Below are 20,881 nucleotides of genomic sequence, written 5' to 3' on the forward strand. Positions count from 1 at the left end.
GATCCACAACAAATCCAATATATGTCCAACACAATCCATAAGGTCTGTATCGATCCGCAGCTGGCATAACTGATCGGTCCAACGGGAACAACTTGCCACTACATCACTTTTTCATCGTGTAATTCTCTTCACGACGCCTTCTGGTCATCGTCTGTGAGAACAGAAAAATTCACATGAGGGCGGGAATGAACAAAAGATGGCACAAATACCTATCCCTTTTGTCATTTTGGGCGGTATATAATGCTCGCCTCCTTGTCTTTAATAGAATGAAGACTTTCCTGAGCTGTTAGCGTGGGCAATCTTTATTCTATGACAAGACAGGAGGCTCGCATTATGCTTGTTCAAAGCTTGCTATCACTCTATTCGGTATATCAGATACTGGCTTTAAATAAAACGTCTTAAAGGTAGACTCAGAGGACCAATCTGCTGACTTCATAATATCTTGCAGAGAAACACCTGTCCCAAACGCTCTAGAAGCCATCGCTCCTCTAGTGGAATGTGCACCAAATAAGGGTAAGTCTATCCCTGCCCATTGCATTACCTCTCTTAAACCATCTTGCAATGGTCGCTGTTGCTACTGCATGGTGGGGCTTCCTACGCGCTATAAGCAACTGAGTTACGCTGCGCGGTCTAAGCTGTGCTGTCACTGCTTCATAATCTTTAATGCACTGTGACACACATAGCTTCATATTATCTGTAAAGTACGGGTAGGAAATTATTCTGGAGTCGGTCTTTGTTCTTTTGGCGATAGTAAATGCTACTCCTTCTGGATAAAATATCTTTCTATCAATCTCTAATGCTTTCACGTCCGATATTCTCCGGCACGCTACCATGCATAGGAGCATAGCTAGTTTGCCTGACAATTGTGATCAGGACAAGGATTCATTCTCCGGCCACCTAAGAAATAGGTGAAAGACATCTCTGAAGTCCCATAAAACCACAAACTTCTGTTCTGGCGATCTTCTCAATTTAATGCCCTTGAGGAGACGCAGAACTGCCGGGTGTCTCCCACAGCACTACCTTCCAATTTGTCGTGTCCTGCTGAAATTGCTGACCTGTAAACTCCTACTGTTCTGAAGGCACAACCTTCTTGAAACCTTGAAGCGTAGAAATTTAGGATGTGCACTAGAGGTGCTGAAACGGGATCCAAACTGTGCTCTGTGCACCACCGCGTCCAACTGTTCCATGCAGAGTTATAGCTCCTAACAGTGGAAGGTGCCCATGAATCTCGGATACAGTCTGCAGCGAGGTCCGAAATTCCTGGGAACTACCATCTTCTCCTGAAACCCTGCAGGCAATCAACTGCAAGGAGCCGACTCCTATCAGCGGATGGACTCGACCGGTCGGGTCGAGTAGAAGGTCCGGGAGATTCGGAACTATCCTCAGGAAATCCATAGAAAGTTCCATCGCTACTGGAAACCAGGCCTGTGTTTTCCAAAAAGGCAGCACCATCACTAGTTCGGCTTTGTCTCTGCGGACTTTCGCTTGAGGTCTCGTGATCATTACAAATGGCAGCAAGGCGTAGTGGACTGTCCCGCTCCGTGACTGCAGAAAGGCATCCGTACCCGCTGCTTCCGGGTCTATCCTCCAGCTGTAGTACTTCTGGGTTTGCGTGTTCAGTCTGGACGCAAACAGATCTATGTCTAGAGGTCCCCATATTTTTTGAAGGCATTCAAAAATCCAAGGGTGTAGCTTCCAATCGCTGGAGTCTACAAGATATCGAGAGTTCCAGTCTGCTATACTGTTCTGACACCCGGGAAGGTATTCTCGGGTCACTGCAATATTGTTCTGGAGGCAATGATGCCAGAAATCCTTTTGCTAGTTCTGCCAGCATTTTGGATTTTGTGCCCCCTAACTTGTTGATGTAGCGGACTGCTGAGATGCTGTCCATTTTGGGGCAATTTATGTGCAAACTCAAGTCTTCGTCTGACCATTTCCCTCCTATCTGGATCTGTTCGCACCTGGCTCCCCAACCTGACCTGCTTGCATCTGATTCTATGACCAGCTGTGGAACGTCGCCGAAAATCGCTTGTCCGTTCCAGGTTTCCATATTTTCCAGCCACCAATGGAGCTCTGTAATGGCTTCCTGATCTTGGTTCACTAGCTGATGGTATCCTAAACCTCCATGGAGATGCTTGATTGTGAGCCTCTGTAATGCTCAATAATGCAACGGTCCCGGAAAGATGGCTTGTATGGAGGCTGCTAGCAGACCCACTACTCTGGCAAGATTCCGAAGTGAAATAGTTTGCTTTGCTATCACTGTCCTGAGCTCCTTCTTTATCGCTCTCACTTTGTGACTTGGGAGCTCTAAAATCGCTTTCACAGTATCTATGGTGAAGCCTAAAAATTCCACCTTCTGAACTGGTGTTAGCTGAGATTTTTCTAAGTTCACCAAGAACCCCAGAGAGGATAGGAACTGGAAAATCCTCTGTACGTTCCTCGTGAGTGTCTCTTTGCTGGATCCCATCACTAGGATATCGTCCAGGTAGATGAACATGCAAATACCTCTCTCCCTGATAGCTGCAGCTACTGGTTTCATCCCTTTCGTGAAAGCCCAAGGGGCTGATGCCAGACCGAACGGAAGGCACGTGAAGCACCAAATCTGTCCTTTCCATCGGAACCGAAGATACTGCCGAAATGCGGTCGCTATGAGAACCGTTAGATAAGCATCTTTGAGATCTAGGCGTGCTAGCCAAGCTCCTGAACGCAACAGGTCTTGGAGGAGGTGGATGCCCTCCATCTTGAAATGGTTGTATTCTAGCCAGCTGTTTAAGTCTTTCAGATTTATGACTGGACGAATCTTTTCTCCTCTGCACACTAGAAACATATTGCTGATAAAACCTTGACTCGTTAGGATGTCACACTCTATCGCATTCTTTTTTACTAAATTGTCTAACTCGTTGTGCAAAAGCACTTTCTCCTCTTGCGGCATGCAGATGGGGGGAGGCTCTCTCTCCTGCCTTGGAATGCCTATGAAATCTAGCTGAAGGCCCGCTACTGCTTAAAAAAACCCAAACATCGCTTGATAAAGCTTGCCATTCTTTCAGAAAGTGGAGAGTTCCCCCTACGATAGGAACATTTGGTGTACTCGCCGCCTGATGCACTGGGGTGACGGAAGGAGCCTCTCCCTCTGCGGCCTCTTGGATGCCTCCCTCTGGCTGGGAAAAAGGTGTCCTGTTGGCGGCCTTCCCAATATTGCGCGCGTGGACCTTGAGGCCTTCTTTGGTAATTGAAGCGACCGGACAAGCGACCTCTGAAGCGTCCGGTCCCAGCAAAAACACGTCCCAGAAATATCTTTCTTATGGAACTCTGGGCTTTTTCGAGCGCTGAGTATGTCCCCACAAACGGGGACATCTCCTTCGCAAAGGCTTCCACGAAAAGAAGACCTTTGGCATCTTCACCTGCCTCATAAGTGGCTAGGTCGTTGAGCTTGCTGTCGATCTTCAGGAGGACGCCTCTTCTCCTCTCTAAAGAGAGGGCACAGTTGGCGTTTCCCAAGAGGCATACTGCCATTTGTGTCCAGTTACCTAAAGCTTGAGTATCTTCTGGGGTACCAGTGTCTTTCACCTTCTCTACCAAATCCATAATCTCTGTCCAGAGGCTTCCTAATATGCTGCGACATATATAACGCCACTCTAGCCGAGGGCACCCATTCAGATGACTTTGGGTGCCTAATGGCCTCTGGGTCAAACATATCTATTATGTTGGCTTCCTCTTTGGGAACATTCTGTGGAATGGGCTGGTGAATATCTTCTTCTTTGCCACCTTTGTCGTCGGGGGCATATCCTTCTTCATAATCCCCTAAATTGTCCACCCCTGGGGCAGGGGATCTGTTATGGCCATCCGCCATTTTAACTAGAAAGGCTTCTTTCAATCTGGCGACAGGGTCGCTCTGACTTTGGGGAACAGAGTTAACCCTTTCCTTTGTGCCCAAGGGGGTCAAAGAGTCTGCGCTCTTTTGGGCCTTTTTACACCCCTTTTTTTTTATCCCCTTTCTGTGGGTGTCCAGCTGACATCCCTTCCCCAGGGCTGTCTGCCCATCTTTTCCTGGCTTCTAGCTGTTCCTGCTGCTCAGCCATGCATGCTTCTTGCATTTCTAACCTTTGTGTCAAAGGTTGCACCCTCTGAGAGACAGCTTGTGTCAGTGAATCTCCCAGTACCCTCTTGAAACTGAGGGACAGATCTGTGTCTTGCCAGGGGGGTTCTTCCTCCCACTCTTGCTCACTCCACTCTGGTGTGGTGGATTGTGATTCTCTGGGGTACGATGATTGAGCCATTGCGTAGTGTTAGCAGAGCTAACTTCTTGGGAGTCAGCTAATAGCAGTGGCTCTGTAGCAGAGTTAGTCTTAACTGAGCTCTGCACCTTTCTAGCTGTGGCTTATGTAAATTAAAGCCAACGTTCACTGGTAAATATAGAACGTATATAAATCTTTTTTTTTCAAAAAATTCCTCAAGATCTCAATACCACGTCTCTCCGCTCCGTTTCGCAATATTTCTGTGAGAAAACGAACATTAGCGCCTCGCAGAAGATGCCGGGAAGATTCCGAGGCTTCTGCACCTCAGAGTCCTAAAGCCCTCTGTGTTCGGCGGCGAAGACGCAAGCCGAATTCCCACACACGCTGTGAGCGGGGCGGCTGCCTAAAGCGAGCAGCTTTGCTTGCGGCTCCGCCCCGCCTCTCCTAACGAATTGCGCGGATGAAAGAAAAACACCAGGAATGCAGGTACTGCTAATATCGCTCGCACTTGCGCTTTTATAAATCACGTCAGCATTTGAAACGCTGCTAAACACAAAATATATATACTGCACAAGAAATGTAAATCGATATAAGCGCTGGTACGGTCAAACCCTAAATATAATCATATCCTCTGAAAGAAATCAGTTGAACCATAAACATGTACATGAATCAAGTAAATAGAACTTATCTGTAGTATGGCAGCAAAAAGAAAGAGGAATGGACCTAGGGGGGAGAGTGTTTATACCATAACCTAGTCACTGATTGGTGGATAAGTGGAGGCCAGGACTACCGAGGGCCTCAGGATCATGGGAATCATGGCCCCTGGAACTTTAGTTTAAATTGGTTGGGCAATATTCACCTTACACGGCAACTAGAACGTTTTAGAGAAGCACTGGAAAACAACACTCTGTAAGGACGCTGTTTACATCATGTACATGCTGGTTTTTAAAAGGCTAACATATTTATACAAATCATCATTTTAATTTGAAGAGTGCCTCCAGAATGCAGGAAGCAGAAGAAGTACTCATAAGGACAAGGAAAAGACTAACACTGGCCTTTGGAGGTCGAATTTGCTGTGCAGAAGGACGCAATAAGAGGCAAAGGAGCAGAGCGGGGAAAGGGGAGGCTAGCTGGACAGAGCGTGCATCTCTCACATCTACCAGGACAGGGGACGACCACGGAGGTATGAATGGGAGGGTGGAGCTTGATGAAGTGGTCCAATCAAAAGGACTTCCTGCATCAAGGAGCAAGACACTTCTGCAGTAGCCCTGTGAGAGTGGGAAGGCTTTCTCTAGCTATACCTAATAATATGATCTAGTTTTCACACTGCGCCTGGGGGAAGAATGCACATGCTCCAAAATGGTTTTATATTTTTTTTTGAAGAAAAGTATATGTACTACTCAGAAACTCAGAATTGGTTGAAGTAGAATTTGTCGAATATTTTACAAATCTATGTGGGGGTTGGGTTTAGTCAAATAATTAATGCAGGGGTGTTAAAGGGGGATGCCGGGGGTCTCCCCCGCATATATTTGCAGCAAAATGACCAGTAAAAAAAAAAGCGATGAAATCTGCTTCAATTAACATTTTTCGATAGGATCACATAGAGCCTATTTTTTACCTTAACTTATGACGTAACATTCTACAATTCTCCTCCCTGAATACCTGCTCTCCGCCCTCCACGGTACCCCAGCTTATATAAAATGTCGATCCTATAAGAGGTTTCATTACCAGCCATTTGTCTGCTTTTTCGGGAGATGTCATGCTTTTGCTTAGCATTGCATCAGGGGATTATCCAGCAGGGTAGGAGCGGGGGAGGTGTGGACTGAACAATGGAAAAGTCATATTTCCTAGAAGAATCTGCCCCTCCCAGTGGGTACCCAAAGAAGGGAGCACGAACTACCCAGCCATCTCCCTAGGATCCCATGCTTGGCCCTGACATCACTACCATTTAGAGACTACCTGGCCAATAAGGTGAGCTTCATTGCACCACAGTGAGTGTCTGTGAATAACAATTGTTTCTATTGCCTAACTTAATGATGTTCATTATTTAACTGCATAAAGAGACGTCCCGGCCACAATTCCCACACGGGTGCGGTTGTACAACGATCTCTGGAGATCAGCATGTATATGACTCGAGAGGATAGCTCAGTGGCAACGTGCTCACCTTGGAAGCAAGACGACACCTCTGGGTATTAAGCGCGTTATAAATAACATATCATATCATGTACCTGGCCCCACGATGATCCCCCTTGATTGGCAGAAGTGAATGGTTTCCCTTCTGCAGAAGGACAGTAAACTACACGCAAGTGACTGGAAACTGACAGATGTGTTCTGGGGTTGCTGTTGGTACTCTTGCTCAGAAGAGAATTGCATAGCATTTTGGTTGTGGTCCGTCCGTGAGGAAGGGCCAGAGTGTCATTGAAATGGTTCCCTCTCCTGCTGACGCAAAGTGGGCTCAAACCTGATAGTAGATCCTCCCGAATGGGTGCCGTCCCACAGAGACGGCCATTTAAGCCGTGCACATTCTCAGTAGAGGAGAAGCTCACATTTTAACAAATGCATGAAAGTGGTTGCTCAATGTGAAAAGTCAAAAGCCTACTAGAGCTGGTATTGCGGGCACATCACTGCCCGCTTTTCTCACTAAACATCACTACTGCCGTGGCACGATTGATTCTTACAATTATGCAAACACAGAACTCTAAAAACGCGTTCTGTAATTCTGAGTATTTTTAGCATATTTTATTTTCCATTCCTTTACACTTTGTAAATACAGTCCTACAAGTACCAGAATGCAATCTGATTTACGCGTAAAGCTGCGGAATGTTTGGTTGTTTCACACCTGACATTAGACAACTTGAGATTTCCAACACGTTCAGGGCTTAGACACACCCCATAAGAGCCTATGTGACAAAGGCAATCATCTTGTTGTTATGTATAACGTGCACAATGTTTGCACCTCAGTCTATTAACATTAACACTTAGCAGACAAATAAGACGCGCCTTCGCTGTTTGCTACAGTTATTGTTAAAACTGTCCATTAGAGGTACTTTGCTCAAATCTAAAACACAGTGCGAAAAAGGGGATTAGTAGCATAGGAGACTGCAGAAGGAGCAAGCCAGGACACTTTCTACTACCTTCAGGGTTCTGGACACTGCTTTCGCAGAGGAGCCAAAAGTGAAATGATTGCAAAAGGTCAGTGCCAGAGTAAGATAAAAGAAAGTGTTGTTCAATATCTACACTTCTACCACGTCCATGTCATTTGATTCTTGAGACTGGAGCGAGTTTGCCGCTTGTTTGCGTTTTTCCCTTTGTCTGGCCCTTGATCCTCTTCCTCCTCGGAGGATGTGGTGGGAGTTGTGGTAATCCGCCCTAAAGGGACATTCAACCGTACAGTTTTATTTGTCTGTGCTGTGAGATTCAGAATGTTACCCTTTTTGTAGCGCTTGATTTCAGCCAAGAACCCTCGTCGTTGATGAGTGAGTGAGGGAGTAAGACTACCCTCCCCTTTTCTGGCAGTAGTAGGTTGTTCCTCCTCAGATTCAATTTCCGAAGAAACCGGAGTAGTAGTAGGGGTTTTTATTGTAGGTTTAATATTGTCATAATCATATTTAGCTTGAAAGGTGTGAACCGTATCATTGTTATAATCCCTTTTGTCTCTGAAAAATTCACGAAATTTGCCTATCTTTACTTCGTCCTGGTAGTCTTTGAGAAGAGCATGCATTTTGTCATAATTCTTATCCTTGACAGCACTAGGATTGTTCAATTCCTCTATTTCTTTTCGGAGTATGTATATTTGTGTGGAGACTCGTGCATGCTCACGTTCTGCATGTGTAAACAAAAGTTTGAGCATTTTTTTTGGAACTAAGAGTAAGGTTCTCTTCCCAATCCTGGGCAAGGTCCTGGTCGTCATCGTGAGTGAAGTCTAGAAAAAGGAGAATACGGAGACCCCTAGGAATCATATTGTGTTCAATGTAATTGATAAGTGAGACTTTTTCCCAGTACTTGTTGATTTCTCGCTTAGAGAGACGTTCTAGTCGCACACATTTATTGGAAAGTGTTTCGGTTGCTTGTCCATGGCTGGCAAAATCATTGCTCATGCTGCCTTTGGGGGAGAATAAAGCTACTCTATCTCTTTCATGATTAAGAATATATTCGGCCATTAAGGAACTTAGATTAAGCAGGAAGACAAAGAGTTAGTTTGATATAGTGTTGTAAACACCCTGCAAGCCTCACCGGCAAAGTTAACTATAAGACTGAATTGAGGAATGCCGTACGTGGGAGGCGCTGGGACTACGTAGATGGTGATGCAAAAACTGCAATTTCTATGTTATCAAGGCACAAATTTGTGAAAAAGAGGGGGCTGCTGCACAAAGGAGTAACTAGTAGGACATTTTTCCTTTTTACCCTAGCGCCGTCATAACAATACACGCGCACGTGACTTAGTCACGTGACGTGTGCTAAGGTCCTCTTTTTTTTACAAACGCGGAAGTACCCAGCCGCGTCTTGTTAGAACCTTGCCGTCGGTAGATTCTGCATTCATCGGGGATCTAACCCCAGTATTTCAGGTAGCCCTCATTATTTTTATTTTTAGTAGAGAGCATAATGACTTGTTAGCCATACATTTTGTGAGTTTATTATGCGCTTCCGATAGATGTCATTATCTGCACATGCTTTTATTTTGTCTGCAGTCTTGGATTTTGTGAACACGTATGGGACTGACCCCATTACTTCGCTTGCAGGTTATTTAACCGTTCCTATTAGCACAGGTATGACACTCATGGTCAGCACTTTATCCTTCCCACTTTCACCATAATGTATTTCATTTCTGACACATTTCATATTTGGTTTTACTCCTAACAGAACGTGCAGTTACCACTGCGTCGTGTTGCTTAGATTCTTATTGCCAATGAGGCCATCTACCTAATTGTGCTCTACCACTTTGTGCAATCGCTTGCACCATAGGAATTCTGTTCATCTTTATTTTTCTCCCAGCATCGTCACGGTAATTACCGAGTTTCTAAACCGCCCAGTGTTGCATCGTGGGATATACATTTTTCGCGTAATGTTATCTCACTGCATGATTGGTGATTATGAGGGAATGGACGTGGTAGAAGTGTAGATATTGAACAACACTTTCTTTTATCTTACTCTGGCACTGACCTTCTGTAATTATTTCACTTTTCCGCTCTCAGGTGTTAGACGGCACTTGGGAAATAGGAATCACTTTTTTGACATTGCTAAGAGTGTCTCTTTAATAATTTTTTCTCAAATTGGTTATCCATCCTATGTAATTCATTTGTATAATGTTGATTATCAGAATGTTCAGCTTATTGTTTACTCTACACTTTTTTTTTCTTTTCATGTACTATACATGGGATACCATATCGTTGGATACTGGCGGTTGAATGTGTTATAATTTGTGGTAATATTTTACTTTATTTCATTTGTGACCAAATGGCATCTTATCCTTTTGCATTTTATGTTCCACTTGCATATTTTATTTTGTGGTTTTTTTCTATGCTTTCTGGTCCCATCCTGCATGAAACATCTCACTATATTTTGTGATTGCTTTTGATGTTTTCCATTTATTTTCGCATATATTATGCGCTTGCAAAAATGTGTGAATTTTGTTATTATGAACAGCTTTGCCTTGAAAAAGACCCGTTGTTCTGGGTCGAAACACGTGTCGGCATTCCTGTTTCTTACTATACTATAAACTTTTGCATCCAGCATTTGTATCTTTGACTTCATTGCCAAGCATAATTTGGACCATGGCTCTCTCTAGACGGCACTGATCTTGCAGATCTGTGCACCTATCCAACTTATGGTTGGGCTGCACAACATTTTTGGGGTGACACTCTCATGTTTGCTCCTGCTTCAGAAATTAGGTTTCATTGACTTTTGGCAAAAATGCTCAGAGTTCTTTTTGGAAATTGTGTAAGTTTAGAGCAGTTTAGAAATCATTTACATGGCTAAAAACTGAATTTATGCTTAGGAACATTTTACTACTTACCTAATTGCAACTTATTCATTTGGAGGGAGGCTTCTACAAAATGGCTGATTCTATAGCAGAACCTTTAGCCCATGTTTCTCAGTGTTTACGGTCTGTCTTCTTAACCTGGTGTGATGGAGGAGAATGATACATTTTGTTTATATAGGCTGTGGTCAGTGTTCAGTTGTTTTTAACCAGATCCAGCAACATTGATGTTAGCGCTGGCCTTAAGCATTGTAAAACTTGTGGCCTGCATAACATATTATCCGTAGCAAGTGGCCGTTGAACTGGGGTACGAACTGCACTTCTGGAATGCATCATTTATGTAATATGGACCAGGGTGCGCACACTATGAATGAATTTATTTTCCAAGCCTAGCCTAAACGATTTTTGGCATTTCAGAAAGCGTATAAAAAGGGGATATCGGAAAGGATATGTTGATGATCTTGAAATTATTTAAGTTGAAGCAAAGATGTTTGATTGCAGTATATTGCGTTCAATTCTTTGGGGACTCTTCCACCCTGATACTGTTGTGTACGTGACTTCCTGGAGTACCCGTCAGACCTTTCAGGAAAGTGTTCTTAAAAGGAAAGCCAAACAACTTATCATTGAATTTACCTCTGAATTATCGAAATAAACATAGCTTTCAGGTGTGGACAAAATCAACACAATAATCACAATTTATAAAATCGCAATCAAATTGCAGCCTTCAAAACACAATTAAAATTATACAGCATTGCTAGAAACTTCAGCTACATCCTGCGCTGCAGAATCGGTTGTATTAGGCAAAAAGTAGTCCCTCAAACAGCTTTTGGCCATATCTCCCTGAACCCCTGATAAAATGGAGCCTCTCCGCCAGCCTCTTTGTAGGAGACATGCAAGGGGCAAATGTAACCGCTGGCTTCCATGAAATTAAGGGAAACATCAATGACGCGCAGTGAAAACATAGGAGTATATTCATTTAACAATTTACTCGTATATGATGAAACAATGGACAGAGTAGAATAAAATGGGATAACGTCTCAAAACCTCCACACTTTATTATAGTCTGTGCCCCCCTCATTTCCTTTAAACCAGGTCTGCTATACTGTCCCAATTAGCAATATATTGACAGGGTAATTCATGGAATAAATGGCCGTCGAAAAGGGGAGGGTAAGCATGAAATTCGCAGCGCATGCGTGCTAAAGCCACGCACACAGCCGTTCATCGATTCATGGAATGCGCTGCGCTTGTAAAACCTGGGATGTGCGCCAAATCTGTGGGTGGCGCACACGGGCGCACACGTCACTAAACAGCATGCGCGACACGCACAGGGAAAGTGCACATCGTGTAGCGCACACAAGAAAAGTGGGTGTAACACGGGGTGTAACACGCGGAATGGGGAACAACGCTTACGAAAATGTGGGCGTTACAGGAGAAGTACAGGAGGTAAATGCTTGCAACGCCCACACGCGCGCTAACAACACATATTCTTGAAATCGAACAGGGGAAAGCCGTGTGCCAAAAAAGACGCGCTAATCCAGAAACACGTACGCCAGCAGGAAGCAGGCATAAGCGGCCCCGTGCAGCATAAAAGTGCGCGCAAACAACAAACAAGCTCATACGCTAAAATGAATATACCGTTCCTCGCAGCAGTGGTCGTGGGACACCGCAGGAGGAGGAGGATAGCCAGGCCACACATTTCTTTACCCAGGACCACCCTTTTTGGGATTCCTGATGACCAGGTGTATGGGAGGTACAGGTTTCCACCACTAATAATCCTAGAACTGGTCAGGGAGCGGGAGGATGACCTCACATCACCCACCCTGTGCTCCCAAGCACTGAGCCGCTTGAAAAAGGTGCTCAATGTACTGCACTTCTTGGCTACTGGGTCATTTCAGCGGACAAGTGCCATAGTTGGGGGTGTCTCACAGTCCACGCAGTCACGCTGCCTACACCAGGTGTTGGCGATCATGACTGCACGCCCTCAGTCTGCAGGCACATATACATGCACAGAACACCTGCAGAAAGGCATGCCATCGTCCAGGACTTTTATGGTGTGGCACACTTCCCCAAAGTGCTAGGTGCCATTGATTGCACCCATGTGGCTCTACGTCCTCCCAGGGCCACTGAGCACATCTATCGAAACCGCAAGCACTGGCATTCCATCAACGTGCAGGTTGTATGTGATGCCAAGGGAATCATCACCTCATTATATGACAACTATCCAGGGTCCAGCCATGATAGTTTCAAATTCAGAATGTCACCCCTAAATCGGGACCTGGAAGCTGGGCGGCATGGCGACACATGGCTAATTGGTGAGTATAAATGCCTTTGCACATGCATGCATGTCAGACACTGAGAAATGTGAAAACCCCACTAATGACAACAATTATCACCTCCCGAGGGGACAGTGCCTACCCTCTGAGAACCTACATGATGACGCCAATTCGGAACCCCACCACACCACCCGAGGTAAGATACAACACAGCCCATATTGCAACCCGGGGCTTAGTGGAGCCCACATTCGGAGTGCTGAAGTCACGCTTTCGCTCCCTTGACCGCTCTGGTGGGCAGCTGCTATATGCAACCCCTGTAGTGTGCAGGATCATAGTGGCAGCATGTGTCCTGCACAGCGTTGCAACCCGGCGGGGCGTGGCGGTGGACATGGTGCTGCCCCCACATCCCTAACCACATGCACGCATGGCCGCTGAGCATGGGAGGTGAAAGGGCATGTGGTGAGACAGCCCGTACCCTGCTTGTGGCAAATTACTTCACCTAAAATCCCACCCCTGCGAAGTGCACACAGGCCTGGCACATACCAGCTGACAATCAATGATGATGACAAAAGGGACAATCAACTGTCACAACCATCCCACCCTGAGATTGTTCACCTGGAAGTGCTACATTGTGTGCATCCCTAGCTACTTAAAGACAACCAATTCTGTGTCAGTAAAAGGCACACATTCATGCAGCATGAAGGAGTACCCCCTTGCAAAATATCAATTCCAAATAGTGGCATGTCACCCAACCCCTCCCCATCTCAGCTACCCAACACACCATTGCATGGCATGCAATGTGAAAGCAACCAAATGAATGCACAACCCATGGCACAAGTGTCACAAAATACACTGTCCCAAATGGAAACAGGCCAGAGACAATTTCCTCCCAGTAATTAATAAAAAACAACACACATGAATTATTACTTACCAGCAAGACAAAACATCAGTACAGGATCCAACAGTGGCAACATATGACTGTAAAAAATGAAAGTAGTGCAAATGGCACAACCTGACTAAGGCAGCACATCGACCCCTTCCAAGTGCAGAGTGTTGCTGGTAGGCAAATGTGGCAGTGTACTGCATACAACATGAACTGCATCTACAAAGGAGATGGGCTTGTAAAGACAAGAACAAGCTACATGCATATAAGGAAAAAGTCCTGGATGTAAAACCATATATAAATCCACCATGCAGTGGAGAAATGAACAACAATCCCGACTAGGGATGTATACACAGTTTGGACTACAGACTGCCCACACAACTTATGGGAGCCCAATGTCTCTGTGTAAGTTACTGTCACTTGGTCACATCCTTTGCGAGCCCATGGAAAGGGGTAGCAGGAGGGGTGTGTGTATCAGGAACCCAAGTTTCTAACCCAAACACAGGACAAGCCTGCATGTGCCGAGCTGGAATACACAGTGGATGCCTACGGGAGCCACACAAAGCAACACACTGTAACATTAATTCACAATCTTAAAGGAAATGGTTATGAAAATAAATGTAAATGCAAATGAAATATAGAAAAAGCAAAAGTAAATGTAAAGTAAAACAAACAAATTAGAATAATAAAGTAAAAATCAGAAGCATAACCAAATAAAAATAAATGTATGAAAATGAAAATAAGAAATCAAGATTGAAAATAAAATGAAAATAAAAAATAGAAAAAACAAGAAGAAGAAATAAAGATAACAAATGAATTGAATACTATTACATTGTGCAAATTGGAATGAAATGTTAAAAAAATCAATAAAATAAAATAAAAAATGGCCATGTGTTGCCCAGGGGGTGGGGGAGAGGCCACCCAGGAGGGACGAGGTACAGGGTGCACCCCAACACCCACATGCGTGGATGTTGATGAAAAAAAAAACCTCCATGGGCTCATGGCCTGCACGGCTACGCTACAGTGGGAGAACTGCCGTCGCTGTCATCACCCTCTGGTGCTACATCAGAAAGTGGGCGTGATGTGGGAGGCAGACCACGCAAAGCCCTGGCATGCTCCTCCATGGCAGCAAGCATGCGGGTGTGAAAGGTTTGGTTCTGCAGGATGATGGTACGGAGATCCCCATGCAGCACCTCATGGGTAGCACGCATTTCTGCCTGCATGGCCTCGCGTGATGCCCGGATCTCCCGATGGGTTGCCTGGAGCTCAGCTGAGAGTGTGCGTGTCAGCTGCTCCAGCTGCTGTTCTGACCTTGTACTCCGGGACACCTGAAGTTCACACAGAGTATCTCTGAGGGACGTGTGTTCTAACCTCAGGGCATCCCTGTGGGCCTGTGACTCTGCAGATATGGCTGTGCGCAGAGTCTCCAGTCCAGCCCGTCGGTCCCTGTCGGACGCCAACATGTCCTCCCTGTGTGAGTGGCAAATGGACTCTGTTGCCTGCTGCTGGAGCTCCACCTGCCTTTTAGGGGGGAGAATGGAAGTGGCCACCCTATCCATGGCCTGAGCCATCATCTCACACGATGCCCCCTGTTGTGCTACTATAGTGTAGATGGAGTTCTCCCGCACAGTATTGCCTGGTGGCGCACAGCCACCGCGTTGGCGGGCACCACACCTGTTTGGGGCAAGGTGATGTGCACCTTGCTGTGCTGGCACTGCCTGAGGCTGCAGGACTGCATTCCTCCTTTGATCTGCTGGCCCAGGGACAGGAGCAAATATTGTGGAGTGTGACCCTGCATCTGTAACCGCCACAGGCGGACTTTCCAACACTGAATGCCCCATAGAGGGATCTACCCCCAGTGCAGGTGGGTTGGACAGAACAGCATCCCTGCCAGAAACACTCACCTGCGACGGGACATATGTCTCAATGTCCGATTCAGCACCTGATTCATAGAGGTCTCCGGAGGTGTACCCAGAGACACCCGTGGACAGTATGGTCTGAAGGAGTAATGGGTTTTCACCCACCACCACCCCACGTCCTCCACTGGTGCCCGGTTGTGGCTGTGAGTATACCTGGCTCTGCGCCATCTCCTCCTCCTCAACAGCATCAAGTGCCTCATCACCTGCAAAAACATAACAGAAAAGTAATGAAAACAGGCATGAGCACCATAGCCCACACACATAGGCATGACGAGGCAGACATCCAGCACATAAATGACACGTGTCACACATGACAATAACTCTGGCATGCATGCACTGTCAATGAGTTGGAAGGGAGGTAAAAAGCAGACACATGTGCTGCATGCTTGATAGCACTGGCATCACACATTAGCCTGTGAGTGGCATGGACAATCCACATACATGACACGTGCCAGCACACAGATGGCACATAGCATAGCCATGGCAGATTTGACAAGGACACCCGGATGGTGGCAAATCAGTACTGTCACCCATCCATATGAGATGGACATCATGAAATTGAACATGCAAAATAGTGTGACAAAACACGCATGTGCCACATGCTGCAACAAAGCCAGTGTTCACTGATGCAGTGATGGCAGGCACATGGATACATCAATGGTTGGTCACTTCGACATGACAGAAGACAATTGTCATGTTGGACATTCAAACAGGGCCCCAAAATGATTGTGTGCAGGCCATGTATAGGCGCACATTACTCAATCAGCCTGATTGGTGAAATCATTCCCATAATAAGGTAACAAATGTGGGCCATTGTGGGGTGTAATCTATGACTGAAGTATGTTACATTTGGGGCAGTACGGCACAAAAATGTGTGGTAAAAATGCTAAGGATTTCATCAATCAGGCAGAATGAACAGGAAAACAGTATGAACAATGTTGTGGCAAGATGACAGTTGAAGGGCAAGTGCAGTAATGTGGTGCAAATTGTCTAATGTGGTAAGAAGGGATACTTGAAAACCCTAACCCAAGGCTGGGGTATGGTTTGGAGGCGCCACATGGGTGAACCATAGCAGTCATGACTACACAGCCTCACCTGGCACTCAATCACAGCACATCACCCAAGCAACATACACATGGTTTGCACACACATGCATGGCCACTCATCGGACATTGCCTCAAGATCTGGTAGGTCTCCCATGTCTTGGATCTGATCCTCTGCGATGAACTCTCCAGCGATTGCCTCATGTTCTGTTAGTTCATCCTCCTCTGGTGGAGACCCACTGCCAGTCACCAGAGTAGAGGCATACATGGAAGCCAGCTTGTTCTTTGCTCTGCGTTTCAGGTCATTCCACCGCTTAGAGCAATCATCAGCTGTGCGCCTCACAAATCCAAGGGAACTAATGTGGTCCGCGATGCACTGCCAGTGGGCCCTACGTTGAACAGTCGTAGTCTTGCACCCTGCAGTCACCAGCATTTCACGGCCATGGGCCGACACGTAGCCCACAAGTGTGTCTAGTTCTTCATCATTGAAACTACGCTTCCTTGATGTGCCGGAGTGGGTAGCTGTGTCTGGGGTCCCAGCCTGTACCGCAAGAGCACCCTTCTTCCTCTTGGAAGATGGTGCAGACCCTGAGTGGCTTATGCCGCTCTGGTTGGTCGGGGCTGAAGCGCAGGTGGACTGGGCACTGGAAGTAGCCAAAGGCACGATGACCAAAGGTCTCACTGAAGGCATTGGCTGCTGGGTGATGTTGGCAGGACCAACCTCAGTGTGATAGACTTGGACCAACACTGTCCCGGCTGGGAGACTCCGAGCTGGGGTGGATTGAGCTGCAGCTGCCCCTGCAGCCTCCTCACCCACACGTGGCTTTGACTTGGTGACACGGAAGTCAGCCTGGGAGTCATCCTGTGCCGGTTTGGTTGACAATATGGGCCGGGTTAACAAGGCCTGAGCTGGGATGGTGTCCCCCACCTATGCCCACACCCATTGGGGGTGGGCATAGGTGTCCCTGATTGGTCCTCCACACACTGGCCTCTTGGGCCACCCTGCACATCCTGGCCAGGTCCCCTACCTCTTTGAGGTCAGCCACCTTTGCCTCCCTTAGTGCTTGGTCGCCTCCCAACCATGGCACTGATGTTGTTGTGCGAATGGGAGGTGCAGTAAACAATTGTCCTGGGCAATTGGGGTGAAAGGGGTAGGGTGCTAGATGGAATACGTACCCTAGTGCTCTAGCAAGGCTGTCTGTGACATCTGTGACCCCTGGGGGAAGATGACGGGTCATGCAACGCTCAGGCACCCCGAAAACAAAATTTAACGTACACACAGACCCCTGGTAGACCACGTGCATGGAATAAAGAACCTGCACTATGCTGTGGCACCCAGAAACACAGATTTTTTTTTTTTTTAATGTTATTGGTTTACAATCAAACCTTTAAAATACATAAAACATTACAAGACAAACAACATTCATCCATTTCATCCATTTTCTAACTCCTCGCGTTAAAGAAGGAGTTTCTCAACATATCAAGGAATATTACACGTCCTCAATTGTTTAGGGATACATTTGGGAACAACAATCGGTTTTCAATTATTGCTAAAAAATGTGTTAAAGGCAAGACTAATTTCATGTCTCTCCCATTGAACATTTGTTGCCACCAGTCTTCAGCGTCCAGCGACGGGTGGGAGTCACTCCAAGGGCCCCAAAGGCGAGTTCTTTCCGTTCTTAGCCCAACGCAGAATAGCACCAAATGCTTCAAAGTTTCAGGTCCTTGCGAACAGCAGCGACACATCGGATCCAGTTTTGCATATGTTGACCATGCCCGTAACCGCTCTTTGGTTTTGAACCCATTTAGCCTAAGACACATGAACAGTCTGCGGGCATGCAGATCTGGAAATAACTCAATGTATTTTTGTATGCTGTTGTACGCCCGAGCTTCGAGTGGGGCCTCACCCATTGATTTAGAGGACAATCTTTTGGAGCATGTTAAATCCCAATCCTCTCGCCATATTTTTATTTTTGCTGCATTCGGATTCCCTTGGAGAGTCTCGGCTTGATTTTATACTCGAACATTAAACCTTCACAGCGTTTTATCCACATTGACAACACCTCTGGTCCGGAAGAAATCGCACCATGGAGAACTCCAAATTGTGGAATTTGTTCGCATGTTTTTGTTTTGCGGTAGAGAGATAACAAATTCCAACAAACTCTCGCATGGATTGAAATTAATGATAGTTCGTATTTTATGGAAGTCATAGCTGTTCCTTTTGGTAAATTGAGAACTTTGGACCAAAAGATATTCTCAAGAGTAGACCATAGCTCCCATGAACAGCCCAATGCATTTTCTGCCCAATACGTAAGTATAGGTATGACCTTTTGCTCGTAGAATCGTAAAACTGCCTTCAGAGAGAATTTCCCATATTTATTGTTTATCACCTGCGCTTGACACGCCAACTGTTTGCATTTACGTTTAGTCTATGTTATCCATGGTTCGTCATTGAGGCTGGAGCTGATCATCATTCCAAGATATTTCACACTAGGCGAGATCATCAGTTTTTCTTGATTCAATGACCATGTTAGATTTTTTGCAAGCTTTGTTTTGCCACTTCTCAGATCTTTAAAAACCAATATTTCACACTTCTTTGTGTTAATAAACAGGTGGTTTTCAACCACATATTGCTGGATTGCATTGATTTTCCTCTGTAAACCAATGGGTGTTAAGTCCAGCAATATGAGATCGTCTGCATAAAGCAGCCAACTTAGCCGGGATTTATGCATCTTTGGAGGAAAGATGTTTAACCTCTCAAAAGAATTCCCAATGTCAGAAATAAACAGGCCGAATATCGCCGCTGCTAGCGGGCAGCCTTGCTTAACCCCCTTGAAAGTGTTAATTGGTTGAGACAGCGCACCCGTTTAGTCCAGACGAACCCCGATTGAAGTTCCTGTATGCAATTCTTTTATTGCGGCAACTAGATCTTTCGGGCAGCCCCATCCATTCATTTTGTTCCATAGACGTGCACGATCTATTGTGTCAAATGCATGGGAAAAGTCAATGAAAGCAAGGTAAACCACAGTTTGAGTTCTTATTGCCTCCATTTTAAGTAGATTCAATAACAATAAATTCAACGAGCAGCCAACCTGCTTGACAAAACCAGTTTGTCTTACATCTACATGTTTTGATTGAGTTGCCCATTTGACTAACTTGTGCTGCAACATGGTCGCATACACTTTCCCCAAGACATCAAGCAAGGTGATAGGCGATAATTTTTAGGGCATGTTCTATCCCCCTTTTTGAATATAGGTACAATCACTGCGGATTTCCAAGATTGTGGTGTCTGTCGCTGAAGATTCACTCTCTTGAAGAGATCCACACAAAAGTCTGCCCATAGCCCTGGGTGTTGCTTGATCGTGAAATTAGTCAGGCCATCAGGCCCGGGAGCTCTTGAATTTTTGGCTTTACTAATTATACTCACAATCTCCTCTCTAGGGAATGTCAATGACCAACTTGCAACACAATGATCATCTAGGTTGAAGGAACTTCCACTATCCTTATATAGATCTTCAAAATGGGCAATCCATGCTGCTTCAGATACCATAGGAGCTTGTAGAGCTAATTGAGGTGCTTGTGTGTCGTTAATAATCTTCCAGAAATCTCAGGACTTCTTGTAGTTCAGGTTTTTTAACATGCATTCCGAGTCACCTTGAAACATAAGCTCTTTATGTGATTTGAGCCAGTTTTTGTAGCGTTGCTTTGCCCCTCTTATCTTCAGACTACGCGTGTCTGGCGCATCAGTTCGTGCTTGCCGGATTATACTCCTCATAAGCCGTTTCTGTTGTAATATAGCCAGGTCAAAGCAATGCGTTCGTTTCAACATCATGTGTTTTGAGCCATCATTCTTGGTTTTAAAGTTTGCCAGTAACTGAGCATATTCTAACCTCGCACATCCCTGTTAAAGTTCTTTGCCATCAGTTCGACGTCTCTTTCAGCTAGACGTAGGCGGACCCTACTTGCTCCCACGTCAATCTTCACCTGCCATTTTGGTTTAACATCTACATTGTTACTTTTGAATTCCATCATCAATATGCCGTGGTCGCTGTTTGAATTTTGCTGCACTTTTAGCTATGTTACACATTGATGGAAGTCGGCAGTAACAAATATATAGTCAATGGTGGATCCCTGATTTACTCGGTTCCACGTCAAAGCCGGCGGTATATCCCCTGGCGTACATCCATTGAGCACCTGCAAATTTCTTACGCCCATTTCTTTCATCCATTCAGTTGCCAAATTTTTTATCTGAACTGATTTAGGCTGGAAACAATCTATGTTCAAATCGCCACATAAAATTATGTTTGCTCCTTCTTGGTCAACCAATAGGCGATCTATAATGCTTGAGACCTCATCAATGAACACATTGGTTCCAGCCCTCGCATGATTCCAATATAAATTCAGAATGGTCATTTGTTCTTTATTGTGGGAATGTTTGGCCAATTTGACAATCGTTGACTCTTGGATGAAAGGCGAATGATTTACAGACTTTTTAATGCTGTATCCGGATGATCGTCTTACTAAGGTTATAAGACCAGCCATTGGACGACC

Source organism: Ambystoma mexicanum, chromosome 6p (assembly GCF_040938575.1).
Source record: "Ambystoma mexicanum isolate Mex_15411 chromosome 6p, UKY_AmexF1_1, whole genome shotgun sequence".
NCBI lineage: Eukaryota > Metazoa > Chordata > Amphibia > Caudata > Ambystomatidae > Ambystoma > Ambystoma mexicanum.